This window comes from Lathyrus oleraceus, chromosome 4 (genome assembly GCF_024323335.1).
Source record: "Lathyrus oleraceus cultivar Zhongwan6 chromosome 4, CAAS_Psat_ZW6_1.0, whole genome shotgun sequence".
NCBI lineage: Eukaryota > Viridiplantae > Streptophyta > Magnoliopsida > Fabales > Fabaceae > Lathyrus > Lathyrus oleraceus.
This window is the reverse complement of record NC_066582.1, coordinates 367376134-367390958: the sequence shown is the minus strand read 5'-3', so window position 1 is coordinate 367390958 and position 14825 is coordinate 367376134. Positions and strand designations below refer to the sequence as shown.

General features: G+C 32.9%; 1 long non-coding RNA gene and 1 pseudogene across 1 annotated transcript; both read left to right on the top strand.

Annotated features, from left to right (window-relative positions):
- Window positions 1–5876: 5876 nt before the first annotated feature.
- Window positions 5877–7768, top strand: LOC127137449 (protein FAR1-RELATED SEQUENCE 5-like; annotated as a pseudogene).
- Window positions 7769–9996: 2228 nt separating this feature from the next.
- Window positions 9997–11084, top strand: LOC127075484 (uncharacterized). The gene is made up of 2 exons (XR_007786466.1): window positions 9997–10402; window positions 10805–11084. It is a non-coding gene; the product is annotated as an uncharacterized LOC127075484 (long non-coding RNA).
- The last annotated feature ends 3741 nt before the right edge of the window (window positions 11085–14825 follow it).

Genomic DNA, 14825 nt, shown 5'->3' with positions numbered 1-14825 from the left:
CACAGCGATAGTATTCTCAAGTTGGATCAATGACTTTAGGGACCTTTTAACCCATTATACCCGGTGGTTATGTAGTATTTACCTGAAAAGTCCCAGGCTTATTGGGTTAATACGAAAGCCCCAATCAGATGAGATCCCTTGGACGTATTATTACCTTACAGTAATATTTCCAACCTCGATCTATGAATTTGAGAACCTTGTTAGAACCCTGGACTCGAGAGTCGTGTAGTAGAATCCCCATGGAGCCTTCCTTGTTGGGACAATACGAAGACCTCACCTAGACGAGATCTTCTTAAGGATATTATTGTCCGATGAGTCTTCGTCACGGCATTGACGTCCTCAAGAAATATCCATGACTCTGGGAACCTACCAACTGTAGAGCCCACCCATGGGGTTTCCATTAATCAAAGATACCTGTCGTTTAACCGTTATTGATCCATCTGAGAACACCTTGAACCTATGATCCTGAACCTGTCATTACATTCATATACATATCATGGCATCTGCATTCATCACCCATTGCATATCATTTTTCGCAAAAAAATATATACAAAAAACTCATCCATCCTTCGTCCATAACCTGCAGTTGATTTCCCGACACTTATATCAGACTTAAAGTAGCTCTTGAAAAACCATGGATCCATTGGAGCAAAATCACATTGCATTAAGAGGAGATGTTGACTCGATGAAAAACCAGATAGACCAACTTGTAGAGGCTATGATAGCTTTAGAAAAGAGGGAGGACAACATTCAGCAGACTGCAGTCGTAGAGAATGTTATTCCAGCTCCAGTAAATGGTCCTACCCAACCTCAGCTTGCGCGAACCCCGGTTGATAACTCTATTGTACAAGAACGTCATGTTGTTCAAGATTCTTCCTGTCATGATGTTGTTGAGTATCACAGTTTTGCATTCTCCGTGCCAGATTCCCATGGAACAAGCCTAGGGGTTAATGCTGAACAACCACAAGATGATGAGATCGCTAAAAGATGTTGCGTGCTAGAGAAAAGACTCAAGGCCATAGAAGGACAAAATACTCTTGAACTAAATGCTTTAGACATTTGTTTGGTGCCTGGCCTAGTTATACCCGCAAAATTCAAAGCACCAGAATGTGAGAAGTACAAAGAGGATGGTTGTTTAAAGCACCATTTGGTGATGTTTTATCGAAAAATGACCTCTCATGCCCACGATGATAAGTTGATGATTCACTGTTTCCAGGACAGTTTGACGGGGGCATCATTAAGTTGGTACATGAAGTTAGAAAGGAATCATGTTCAATCATGGTTGGACCTAGCTAACGCATTCTTGAAGCAATACAAATATAATATGGACATAGCACCCGACCGCATGCAGCTAAGAGCCTTATCTCAGGAAGACAATGAATCCTTCAGAGGGTATGCCCAAAAATGGAGAGAGTTAGCGGCTTGCGTTGAGCCACCAGTCTTAGACAAAGAATTGATGGAATTATTCAGGGACACCCTGCAAAGTCCATACTTCGAAAGGATGATTAGCAGCGCAGCATCAGACTTCGCTCACTTAGTGACAATTGGAGAACGCGTCGAGAGTGCCCTAAAAAGTGGAAGAATCCAAGGTGCCTCGAGCAACCAAGCCAACAAGACAAAATCTCTCAGCGATTCCCAAAAGGAAGAGGATAATGAAATAAATGCAGTCATGGTAGATGTTAGGTATTCTCACGATGCACCAGCCAACCCTTATGGTTCTTCACCTTCTCAGCAATCACCATTTCCAACACCACGTTATCCTTATAGGCAACCGGCAAGGCCTAGAGCACCATTCAAGTAACCATGGACTGTTCCTTATACAAATCAAAGACCTCGTGGTCAAGGATATCAGAATCAGCATCTGAACCAGCATAGGCCTCGAAACGATCTGGAAAGAAGGAATGCTCCTCTCGATCCAATTCCTATGTCATACAGTCAACTTCTTCCATATCTAATTCAAAGCTCGCTAGTGGAGCCCAAGTCTCTCATGCCATTGTCAGAACCATACCCACTTGGATATGATCCTGATGTGCAATATGGATATCATGCCGGAACAATAGGGCATTCAACTGAAGATTGCAATGCTTTCAAGGCTAAAGTGCATCAATTGATCGACAAAAGGTACATGTCCTTTTCAGAAGAAAACCTGTTGGTGCACGTAAACCTCTCGTCATAATGAGTTCAAAGATTTCATAGAGTATCTCCTAATGCCAGTAGTTCAGACAGGAAGACATCCTCAACACTGGCAATCGTTGGACTGATTTGTTTCTATTTTTGCATTTGTAGTTTCTTTGTTGTTAAAAGCTGCTTGTGTTTAAACATTGTTTGTTTTTAATGGTAATATTGATGAAGTAATGATGCATGTTTTGAATTAATCATCTCGCATTCTCTCATTTTTCTTCTCTTATATCAAAAACAAAAAATACATCAGTGTTTCTCCCATTCACTTTTCTTTATCATAACTTTTGTTTTAGCAAAGATTTGAGGGAGGATGACGAAAACAAGATACCCATAATTGTTGAATGTATGCTTTCGGATAAAATCCTACTGATGATGTACAGGAATTGTTTCAAATCCCCAAACACTGGAGAGATAAGGAGTTAATCCCTAGTCAACCACTTCGAACCTAGAAGTAGGAGTTTCTTTTGGATCTAAAAAACCTTACATTATACCTGGGGCAGGGTAGTGTTCAGTTAATCTGACTACACATTCAAATTACAACACGAAGCATCCCGGTGGTAGATCAACCACATGATATTATTTGCGCACATCCCGAAGCGTAGAAGGAACCAGGCAAAATCCAAAGGTTATTTTGGATTGTTCTTCAAATGACCAATGACTTGGCAGTCACAATTCTAAAAAATAAAATAAAAAAGGCTCGCTAAGTCGATACCCCAAAAGGAGACTTAGGCAAAAACCGGGGTAATCCTGATGGACTAAAGCTTCAAAAAGTGGTCCATGCAAAAGTTAGGGATCAAAACAAAAAACAAAGGAGGTCACAAAAACCCTTAACAAAATAAAAACAAGATTTAGTGACCACCATATCAAGAATCAAAGGGTCACCAATATCCATGAAGAGCAAAATAAAGTGTCTGTCATTTCAAGAGATCTTACACCTGCAAACTCTCTTAAAAGTTGAATGTGTATGTTGAATTAACTGAGCATAGGATTGGAGATCATCGTGAAGAATGGGTGGGTTAAAACAAAATTTGAGCCTTACATCCTTTGTTTCAAAAACCATGAACTAAGCCACGTTACAGTCCTCAAAAGACCTAATTGAGGTAGGATTTATTGTCTCCCTTCACAATATGTTTTACATAGATGGTCTATTAATTCTAAAAAAGAAAAGGTAAAAGAAGTGACAATTGAAGGATTTCAAGAAGGAAGCAGCAACGCTTCTGACACTTCATTGTTTAATAGTATTATGGTTCACTCCCTCGAACTATCAGAAAGAGGTTCATAATCCGAACAACATCACGATATTGCAATTCAAAGTTTACAAAATGGGATTGCAAAACTTGATTTATTGAATATTGAAGAGTTAAGTAAGAAGTTTGTTGATTCAACATCTGAAGATATGCCAAAAGTATCTGATGTTAACATAGCTTTGCATGACCCTCCACTTATAGCAACTAAAGGACGTCCGCGGACTTTGCGAATGAAAAGTAGTTTGGAGATGGTCAGAAAAGGTTCCTCTACTTGTAGTTATTGCATGAAAAGGGGTCATACTAAGCCTAAATGTCCAAATTTAAATCAAACAAGGTACCTTAAAATTACATGTACATGTCTTCTCATTTTTTTATCCTGTTAATTTTATTCACTAACAACATACTTATGATTTTTAGGTGATAAATTCAATTTTCATACTCTATTTTGAAACTTCTATATTATTGGTTGATTAAGAGGTAATAGTTTTTTCTAATGTTACTACTTTTGCTTATATTTATACTAGTGTTAATTTTAATAATTAATTGTCTTCATATTATAATTGAAGGTTTTTATTCAAGTCATGCCTTATCAAGCCTTTTAGAACAGGAAAATTCAACAAGTTGTTTCTATGCTCTTTGGAGACTTCATCATAGCCTTATTTAAGTTGTTGGCATTTTGCACTTACTATTTTACTCTACTGTGATTTTTGTGTTTAGATCAAATGGTCTTTTGTTGATTTTTTTTTTATGTTGGAGTCTATGAGGGATTAGAGAAACATTTCTCATTCTTTATAAAGTTATGTGCTTATCCATTTATTCTTAACTTTTGATTTTTTTTCAAATTTTGTCTAATATTGAATGCTTTTATGTAGAGAGATCGTTAATTTTTATTTTCTTTTTTTTCATGCTCAATATATAGAGACAATTTATTATATCTTTCTCTTTTAATCAAATCTCATATTATTTGTTAAAACTCAAGCTACCATTGCTTTAAATTTTATAAAGTTTCAACAATCAGTATAAGTTCATAAATTATTCTACTTAAATTTAATATTAAAAGAAGAAAAAAACAAGAAAAAATTGGAAAGTCACACAATTATAAAAAATTAGAAAATATTATTAGTTTAGGGTTTAACCCCATGTATGTAGAGATTTGCAAATATAGTTTGTGAGATAAAATTTGTGAAAGTATAAAGATCAATTTTGAATAGATGGATGAAGTGGGGGAAGAATAATAGATGTAACTGAAATGAGAAATAAAGGGAGTGAGAGAAATATGGAAGAAGAAAGAGAAAGAGAGTGAGAGAAACGTGAAAGAAGAAAGAGAAAGAGAGAAACGTGGAGAAATTGTTATTATTATGATTTAATAATTATTATTATATTTATTTTTTATTACATGCTTATATGTCAAAATGAATATTTTTAATTGGATCCAATTAAAAATATTCATTTTGACATATAAGCATGTAATAAAAAATAAATATAATAACTATTATTAAATCATAATAATAACAATTTCTCCACGTTTCTCTCTTTCTCTTTCTTCTTTCACGTTTCTCTCACTCTCTTTCTCTTTCTTCTTCCATATTTCTCTCACTCCCTTTATTTCTCATTTCAGTTACATCTATTATTCTTCCCCCACTTCATCCATCTATTCAAAATTGATCTTTATACTTTCACAAATTTTATCTCACAAACTATATTTGCAAATCTCTACATACATTGGGTTAAACCCTAAACTAATAATATTTTCTAATTTTTTATAATTGTGTGACTTTCCAATTTTTTCTTGTTTTTTTCTTCTTTTAATATTAAATTTAAGTAGAATAATTTATGAACTTATACTGATTGTTGAAACATTATAAAATTTAAAGCAATGGTAGCTTGAGTTTTAACAAATAATACGGGATTCGATTAAAAGAGAAAGATATAAGTATTGTATTCAATTTTACTAGCTTTACTAGTGCAATATTATTTTTGTTATCATGTTTAAGAGCTGTGTAAATATTATTTGTATTATTATAACAGATTAAGAGATGCAAAACATACATGAAGATTCAACCATAGTTAGCTCTGATGACATGCTTGAAAGTGTTGTTGGTATTGATCCTCTTAATAGCAGACTACCAACAGAGCCTCCCTTAGAGCCATACGAAGGAATGGAGTTTGCATAAATTGAAGAGACGAGAATTTACTACACAAGGTATGCTAAGAATACAGGTTTTAGTTTTCGTATGGGTCGTGTTACTAAATCAAGAACAAATGGTATGATAATAGGTCGAGAATTTCTCTGTTCAAAGGAGGGATTTCAGGCAAAAAAATATGTGAAAGAAGAAAGTAATAGTATTATCGTACACGATGAAACAAGGGTAGGATGCAAGGCAATGTTGTATTTAAAGAAAAATGGAGAAATATGGATTGTTTCAAGATTTGTAAGGGAGCATAATCATGAACTATTTTCTCCTAAAAGTTCATAGTTTCTTCAAGTACATAGAAAGAAGACAATTGTGCAAAAAAAAACTTATTGATGTGTTGCATGATTCTGGTTTAGGCCCTAGTAAAATAAGATCTGTCTTATGTATTGAAAGTGGTGGTGTTGATAATGTTAGATTTAATCCACAAGATGTTATCAATTACTTAACTGAAAAGAGACAAAAAAAGTTAGAAAATGGAGATGTTCAAATGATGTAATCATATTTTAAAAGTTGTCAATTGAAGAATCCTGGGTTTTTCTATGCTTTTCAAGTGGACGCTGAAGGAAGATTAGCAAATTGTTTTTGGGTTGATTCAAGGTCCAAAATGGCATATAAATACTTTGGTGATGTTGTTACTTTTGATCCAACGTATTTGACAAATAAATATAAAATGCCTTTTGTTCCATTCATAGGAGTTAATCATCATCAACAATCCATTCTTTTTGGTTGTGCTCTATTATGGGATGAAACTATAGAGAGTTTTTTTTGGTTGCTAAGTACTTGGTTAGAAGCGATGAGTGGAATTTCTCCTAAAACTATCATCACAGATCAAGATGCTGCTATTAGTAATGCAGTTGCAAAGGTATTTCCAAAGCATAATCATCATTTTTGCCTGTGGCATATTGAGAAAAAAGTTCCTGAATACTTGAATCGTGTCTATCATGAACATGGTGAATTTAAAAATCAATTTTACAAGTGCATCCACCAATCTACCACTATTGAAGAATTTGATTCTGATTGGGAAGTAATGATTGATAAATATGGATTACAAGATAATCAATGGCTAAACAAGATATTCTCCATTCGAGAAAAATGGATTCCTGCTTATGTACGTCACAATTTTTGTGCAGAAATGTCTACCACTCAAAGGAGTGAAAGTATGAACAAATATTTTAAGGATTTTTTGAATTCAAGTACTTCATTAAGCCAATTTGTGACACAATATGAAAAAGCTCTTGATGCATGTTACAACAAGGAAAGAGAGAAGACTTTCAAAACAAGAAATTCAAAGCCACTTTTACGAACTTTATATCCCATGGAAGAAGAAACTTTAAAAATTTATACAAGAAAAATGTTTAGAATATTTCAAGATGAGTTGGTTGGTTCTCAATTATTTATCACAAAAAAGGTTAAGTTTTCTATTGAAGTCTCAACGTATAAAGTTCGTGAAATTTACAAAGAGAAGCCTATCTACTATTTGAATTTTAATGTCACTTCAAAAGAAGCAAATTATAGTTGTCACATGTTTGAATATTCAGGTATTCTTTGTAGACATGTATTATGTGTATTCATAAAGAAAAAGGTTTATTGTCTCCCTTCACAGTATGTTTTACATAGATGGTCTATTAATGCTAAAAAAGAAAAGGTAAAAGAAGTGACAATTGAAGGATTTCAAGAAGGAAGCAGCAACACTTCTGACACTTCATTGTTTAATAGTGTTATGGTTCACTCCCTCGAACTATTAGAAAGAGGTTCACAATCCGAAAAACATCAAGATATTGCAATTCAAAGTTTGCAAAATGGGATTGCAAAACTTGATTTATTGAATATTGAAGAGTTAAGTAAGAAGTTTGTTGATTCAAAATATGAAGATATGCCAAAAGTATCTGATGTTAACATAGCTTTGCATGACCCTCCACTTATAGCAACTAAAGGACGTATGTGGACTTTGCGAATGAAAAGTAGTTTGGAGATGGTCAGAAAAGGTTTCTCTACTTGTAGTTATTGCATGAAAAGGGGTCATACTAAGCCTAAATGTCCAAATTTAAATCAAACAAGGTATCTTAAAATTACATGTACATGTCTTCTCATTTTTTTATCATGTTAATTTTATTCACTAACAACATACTTATGATTTTTAGGTGATAAATTCAATTTTCAGACTCTATTTTGAAACTTCTATATTGTTGGTTGATTAAGAGGTAATAGTTTTTTCTAATGTTACTACTTTTGCTTATATTTATACTAGTGTTAATTTTAATAATTAATTGTTTTCATATTATAATTGAAGGTTTTTATTCAAGTCATGCCTTATCAAGCTTTTTAGAACAGGAAAATTCAACAAGTTGCTTCTATGCTCTTTGGAGACTTCATCATAGCCTTATTTAAGTTGTTGGCATTTTGCACTTACTATTTTACTCTACTGTGATTTTTGTGTTTAGATCAAATGGTATTTTGTTGATTTTTTTTTATGTTGGAGTCTATGAGGGATTAGAGAAACATTTCTCATTCTTTATAAAGTTATGTGCTTATCCATTTATTCTTAACTTTTGAATTTTTTTTCAAATTTTGTCTAATATTGAATGCTTTTATGTATAAAGATCGTTAATTTTTATTTTCTTTTTCATGCTCAATCTATAGAGACAATTTATTATATCTTTCTCTTTTAATCAAATCACATATTATTTGTTAAAACTCAAGCTACCATTGCTTTAAATTTTATAAAGTTTCAACAAACAGTATAAGTTCATAAATTATTCTACTTAAATTTAATATTAAAAGAAGAAGAAAACAAGAAAAAATTGGAAAGTCACACAATTATAAAAAAGTAGAAAATATTATTAGTTTAGGTTTTAAGCTCATGTATGTAGAGATTTGCAAATATAGTTTGTGAGATAAAATTTGTGAAAGTATAAAGATCAATTTTGAATAGATGGATGGAGTGGGGGAAGAATAATAGATGTAACTGAAATGAGAAATAAAGGGAGTGAGAGAAACGTGGAAGAAGAAAGAGAAAGAGAGTGAGAGAAACATGAAAGAAGAAAGAGAAAGAGAGAAACGTGGAGAAATTGTTCTTATTATAATTTAATAATTATTATTATATTTATTTTTAGTTACATGCTTATATGTCAAAATGAATAGTTTTAATTGGATGATAGTGTAAAATGGTTTTACACTGACAGTGTATTCCAATTAAACAACAACAACAACAAAAAAATCTAAATATTTAACTAAATAGCATATCTAAATAAATAAATGGAAATTAAAACTAATATTTTTTATCATTTTTTTTAATGATTTTTTTTTATTTTCGTAAAACAATAAAAAATAAATAATAAATCTAAACATAAAGATAAATATATATCTCTTTTTTAGACCCCTTTTTTTAAAAAAAAAATTTTAACAAAAAAAGAAGAAAAAAATTATCACTTTGTTATAACTTTATTACCATTTTTGTAATCATATTTTTTAGAACTAAAAAGAAATATGGACAAAAAACCATAACAAATAAAGAAAACAATTAAACCACCTTATACGATTTGTTTCCTTTCTTTCTATTTTTTTATTTGTTATTTTTGTAACACAATTAAAATAAATTAATGATCACAATATCGAAACTTATTACTATTTAATTTTTGATTTTTAAACATTATGGGTATTTATTTATTTATTTTTATATAAGAAAAATATAAGCCTAAACACATTTTTTTAAATAAATAAATTGAAACACGAAAATAAAAACTAAAATAAAAGAACTCTTTCTATTTTTAAAAGAAAAGTAAAAAAAAACTCTTAATTCTCCCCTTTAATTATTTATGTAATAACAGAAAAAAGAAAGTTTTTTTTATCATTTTATTTATTATATTAAGAAAACTATAAAAAAAAAACTTAATCTCTCTATTTCATTTTTTAGAGAATTGTTTTTTATTATCATTATTTTTTTTATAGAAAAACACATATAAACAAAATAAAAATAAAAAGAGAAAAGACAAAAAAGACAAGATAACAATTTAGCGCAAAAAGTCACACTACATTGAGTTGTTCGCTACAAGGCCCAATTGATTTCAAAGGAGAAACCCTAAATCTCCCAGAAAGAGAGTGAGGGGTGGTTGTCACCTCAAAGAAAAGGTAAAAGAAATTAAAACAAAAAAACAAAAAGAAAACAATCAGCGAATGGTTGACACATGTTGACTAAAATTGTGGAAAAAACAAACAAATCTCATTGCCTTCCTCATGCAACTATTTGTTTCCTTCTTATTTCTTTTTTATAAAAAAAACAAATAAATTTCAATTAATAAACTTAGTCTCTCTTTTACTATTACTTTATTTCCATTAAAAAAAAGAAATCACACTAAAAAGGGAAGAATAAGAACACGATGAAAAAGGAAGAGAAAAGTTCTCTTCTTCCTCAAAGAGAGAAAACACAATGAACATCAAGAAAAAACATGGAGAACAAACAACAATCCAGTTCCTTAGATCCTACTCGAATTAACAAACCTTCAACATCAAATTATCAACCTAACATACAAATTTCAAAATAAACCTAACATACAAAATTTTAACACTACAAATTCACAGTCATGTGTCTGAATCGAAACCCACAGTGTTCCAAATCCTAACATACAAATTTCAAAATAAACCTAAATTAAACATGCTCTTTACTCATGAGCACACATAGATATAATATTCAACACGAATCCGGAAGAAAATGGAAAGAATAGTGAAGAAAATTATCAACCTGAGCGAAACAACACTGCAACGGCAATGACGCTACTTCAGGTGCGATTTTTTACCCTCTTCCTTCTATGACTCTGATTCTCCTTCTTCCCCTCTCTTTATGTGTAATGAGTGATGCTAAGTTATATTGTTGTATCTGATGTTGTTGATAAGAGTGTATAATGCAGATGGATCAATGGTGTTTGGTGTATGTTTTTCTACTTTGATGAACGCTATCCTTGTTGTACTTGCTGCATTTTTTGCATATCTTGTCTTGTTGTGACCAAAGTTTGTTGCATTTCTTAGTACTTTACTGTAGCAGTAATTTCCCATCCCCTTTCTTTGTAAATTCCTTCGTTATGCTTTATTTGTAACAAGTTTGTCCTACTTTCTCTCTTTTTTATTCTATTTGCTTTTTCTTATTGTTTTAGGCATTAATTGTAACTGAATTGTTTTATTTTGTAGATTCATTATGGTGGAAATAGCTTGGAGATGAAGACACAAGACTAGAAGCATGGTGGTGGTTTTGGGCAAGACTTGAATTGAAGTTTGATGGAAAACTTTGATGACTTGTAAATTCATGGTCTATACTTAAATGTGTTTTTTTGTTTGTTTTTAATGTGTAAATTCAAATTTACATCAATTTAGAGCATAATAGAATTTTCTTCAAATCTTAGACAATGCAAAATGAATGTAAAGGAAAAAATGTGTTATGCTTGGATTTCAAATTAAAGTTTAGACAAAACTTTCTTGAATACAAGGAAATGGAATGATTCAAAATCAAGTGAACTAATGTACATATTATAAATGTCATCAATTAAGTATTATAGCAACATGAATGAATGTGAGACCAAGTGGATGGCAAAAGTGAAAAAGAATGCGTTCCCTTAGAAATTAATTTGAATCATATGAGTGATAAGAAAATATGTCAACATAAAGATGCATTAAAAATCAAAGTGAAAGTAAAATATCAACTTGTAAACCTTTTTTATGATTTTTTTTCAAAAATAACAACATGACTCAAACTAAAAAATCTACATTTATTTATTTAAATCCACATTCCAAACAAAAGTCAAACATTAAGACTTTACTTGTTAAAAGGAATTGTGATAACAAAAGATCATGGATGGTAAATTCAAATGGCATGAGACTTACAACTATTCTAAATTGTGTGAATGAAAGATGTATGCATAATAAGAATGTATGCACTGGTCTTAACAAAACAACACAATCAAAATTAACTAATCCTTGATTAATTTATGAAAGATGAGATTCTAGTAAATCATTATGCTGTACCCCAAAATTTACCCTCCATTTTTCCTAGTTTTCCATCCAACCACTTGACTTGGGGATCACTCACATACATTCATAATTCATTCATATGCATTAGTGGATCACCATGGATTCAAAACTTTTGGCTTGTGAAGCTAGGGTTTTTATGGGGATCAAGTGTCAAAAGCAGGGTCTGACTATCTCATCAAGCACATGGGATGTGAAACCCTAATTGTTTGATGGTGGAGGTATGGATTCAATAAGGGGTTGCCCAGGCAATCCTCAGGGGGCTTCAAAACCCTAATTCTTGATGATATAATGGTGGGATCCTATGGAGCTTCTTTGGATCTTGTCTTGGCCATCAAAACCCTAGTGAATGCTCGTACATTGGAAGACTTGTTGTTGAAGCATATGGTTTTATTCAAAAGACTTGCTCGAGGGGTGGGCCTCCAGGAAACCCTAATCAAGGAGGGTATGGTCTTAATCGGTTTTGTGGCTTGACTTTCCATCTAATAGCCTTTAAACCCTAGTTTCATCCACTTTTCACCCATTGAATGTTTGGTACCTTTGCTTGATCATTGTCCCCTTAGTCTTAGTTCATTAATTTGGGCTTAAGGCCATTGGTCTTACCTCAAGCCTTTGGTCCTATAGATCCCATTCTATTCTCCATCTATGCCACTTCATTTGGTCGCCATCATGCCTCCTTTTTCCATCTGGTCAATGATCACTTCATCTATTGTCACGCCCTTTCTCATACTTGTCATTGACCACTTGAGTCCTTGCTATGTCCTTTGGTTCATGTCTAATGGTTCATCCATGGATCCTAGCCTTGATTATATTCCTTTGCAAGTTATGGTTTGTTTCTTAAGCTTTGATAATCCATTGTCACACATAGTTAATTTCTTGTCAAGTTTGGTTCCATTCATACTTAAGTCATGTCCATGTCAAGTTTGTTTTAAACATGTTCATACACAAGATTCATCCAATCCAATTCATTCAAAATATATCAATTTTATTCATTATATAATCATACAAGTGTCCATTACATGAGAAAAAAACAATTTTTGACCAAATGTTGACTTTGGTCAATAGTTGACTTTTTGGTCAACTTTTACCAAATTCAACTTACATAATCCCTAAACCTAATACCAAGGTTCACTTTTCATCCTCATGTTCTCAATTTTCCCTTCTAGCTTCATGATCAATGATTTCTTCATTTACAAGTAACCATGTTCTTTAAGTTTGTTCATGGTGGCTTTACTCCAAATGTCTTGAACCCATGACAAATTTCCATGTGCATAACCATGCCTTTGTGACCTAAGGCCAATGTGAACCTACAATGCAAGAACAACTTCACACATTAAGACACCATTCCATTTTGATCATGATACTACAAACATGAATGCTACATTCCATACCATGTTGCACACAAGCTGAACCAAGCTAGAAGATGGATTGTCTTGCTGAAAAGCCAAGACAGAAACATGCAGCCATGAAGTTTGCAATACATTCAAATCAAGACAATGACTCCATGCTGCAGAATACAAGTCATGAATGTAATGTGCATTTAAGACATGAAATGGATCAGCAAGCAATGCATACCATGAGCAACATAATGATGGACCAACAAAAACAAAACCTACAATACATCACATGCAGCAGGTCATTCCTTGCTATCCTATAGAAGAATCATGTCAATCCACAATATGCTTAACACACTAGACCTAGAAATGCACAAGCAGTTCTACAATAAGAAGACCATGAGAAAACCTGTAACGCATCACAAGGAAGTAACAACATCCAACCATTAAGCATCATTTGTCAAGATCAAATAGGATGGCAAAACAAACCTGTAAGGCATGTTGCAGACCAACAGAAGTCTTAGAAATTGTGTAGCATAACCATGTCCTTTAGGTTGGTAACAAGCATAACCACAAGCTTTGCATCAGATGTGACATCTTGTTACAATAAGGGTCCATCTGTTACAGAATTTTCTTCTTGTAATCATCATCAAACCACATCCCTACATAGACTAGAAACAAATCAAGATTGGCAATTGGAAGCAGTGCAGAATGGGATATATTCACAACCAAACTCAGTAACATAAAACCTGGTCAAGGTAGATCAAGCATACTTGCAGCTAAGCCTTGAACCAGTTAAAACCCACTAGCCTACAACATTCCAAATTATTCAGAGCCATTGATGCAGTTCAAAGCAACATAAGTTGTCTAACAACATTCAATTTCCATGTCTAGCTCAAGAGGTTCATGGCAGCTCAGTTATGGTGATGATTGGGATTCACTTATATACAATTCAATCCACCATCCTTATATATTTACAACAGTTTGTATCACAGGGTGCATCAGTCTTAGTATCATGGACAAACCTAGCATTGAACATGAGCAGGTTAGTAAAAGGCCAAGAGCATAATGCAAAACACCTACTAAACCAAACCACACATCATGGTTCAGGTCCAAACCAGTTTCAATCTAGCATAACTTAAACCTGCAGCAAGCCATACACACTAGTTCTGGACCTGCAATACCAAACTTGTCATGAGCCAAGTATCATGGGCCACACCTGCACACACACCAGGAAATAAGGAAATTCAGTATCACAAAGCCATGGCTCAAACCTGCTGCAATAGAAAAGGTCAAAGGTTCACCATGAGCATCATGCCCAACAATCCAATGCAGTAGTTACAATACAGTATAAGCATAAGCACATGGCAACATGTTTTGACCTGCATTCCAACACCAAGCAATACATAACAGTTAACAACAACCAACACACATAGCATCACCCAAACTCATTTATAATAACTTAATTCACTAACCAAGTTGGCATTAAATGGTAAACTTGTTCAGCAGGTCATCACTCAAGCTTTAATACCAATTCCACTTAAAGTTGTAACCTACATTATCCAGTCAACAAAAACAAAGCTTGCTCGTTCACCAACTAATATAACATATCCAACTAACTGAGTCAAGATTAACTAACTGAGTTAACTACCAACTCAGTGAGCTAATGTTAACTAACTCCAAGCCTCCTCTAATAGAGCTCAAACCTAATGTTCCAAGCCTAACCAAACTCCAAACCTCACTCCTATTTAAATAGTATCATCACCATCATTTTTTTGGGTATTACCTACAAACTCACTCTCACTCTACAACAATCTCTCTGTCACCACTCACTCAGAGCTTTCTTTTCTCCT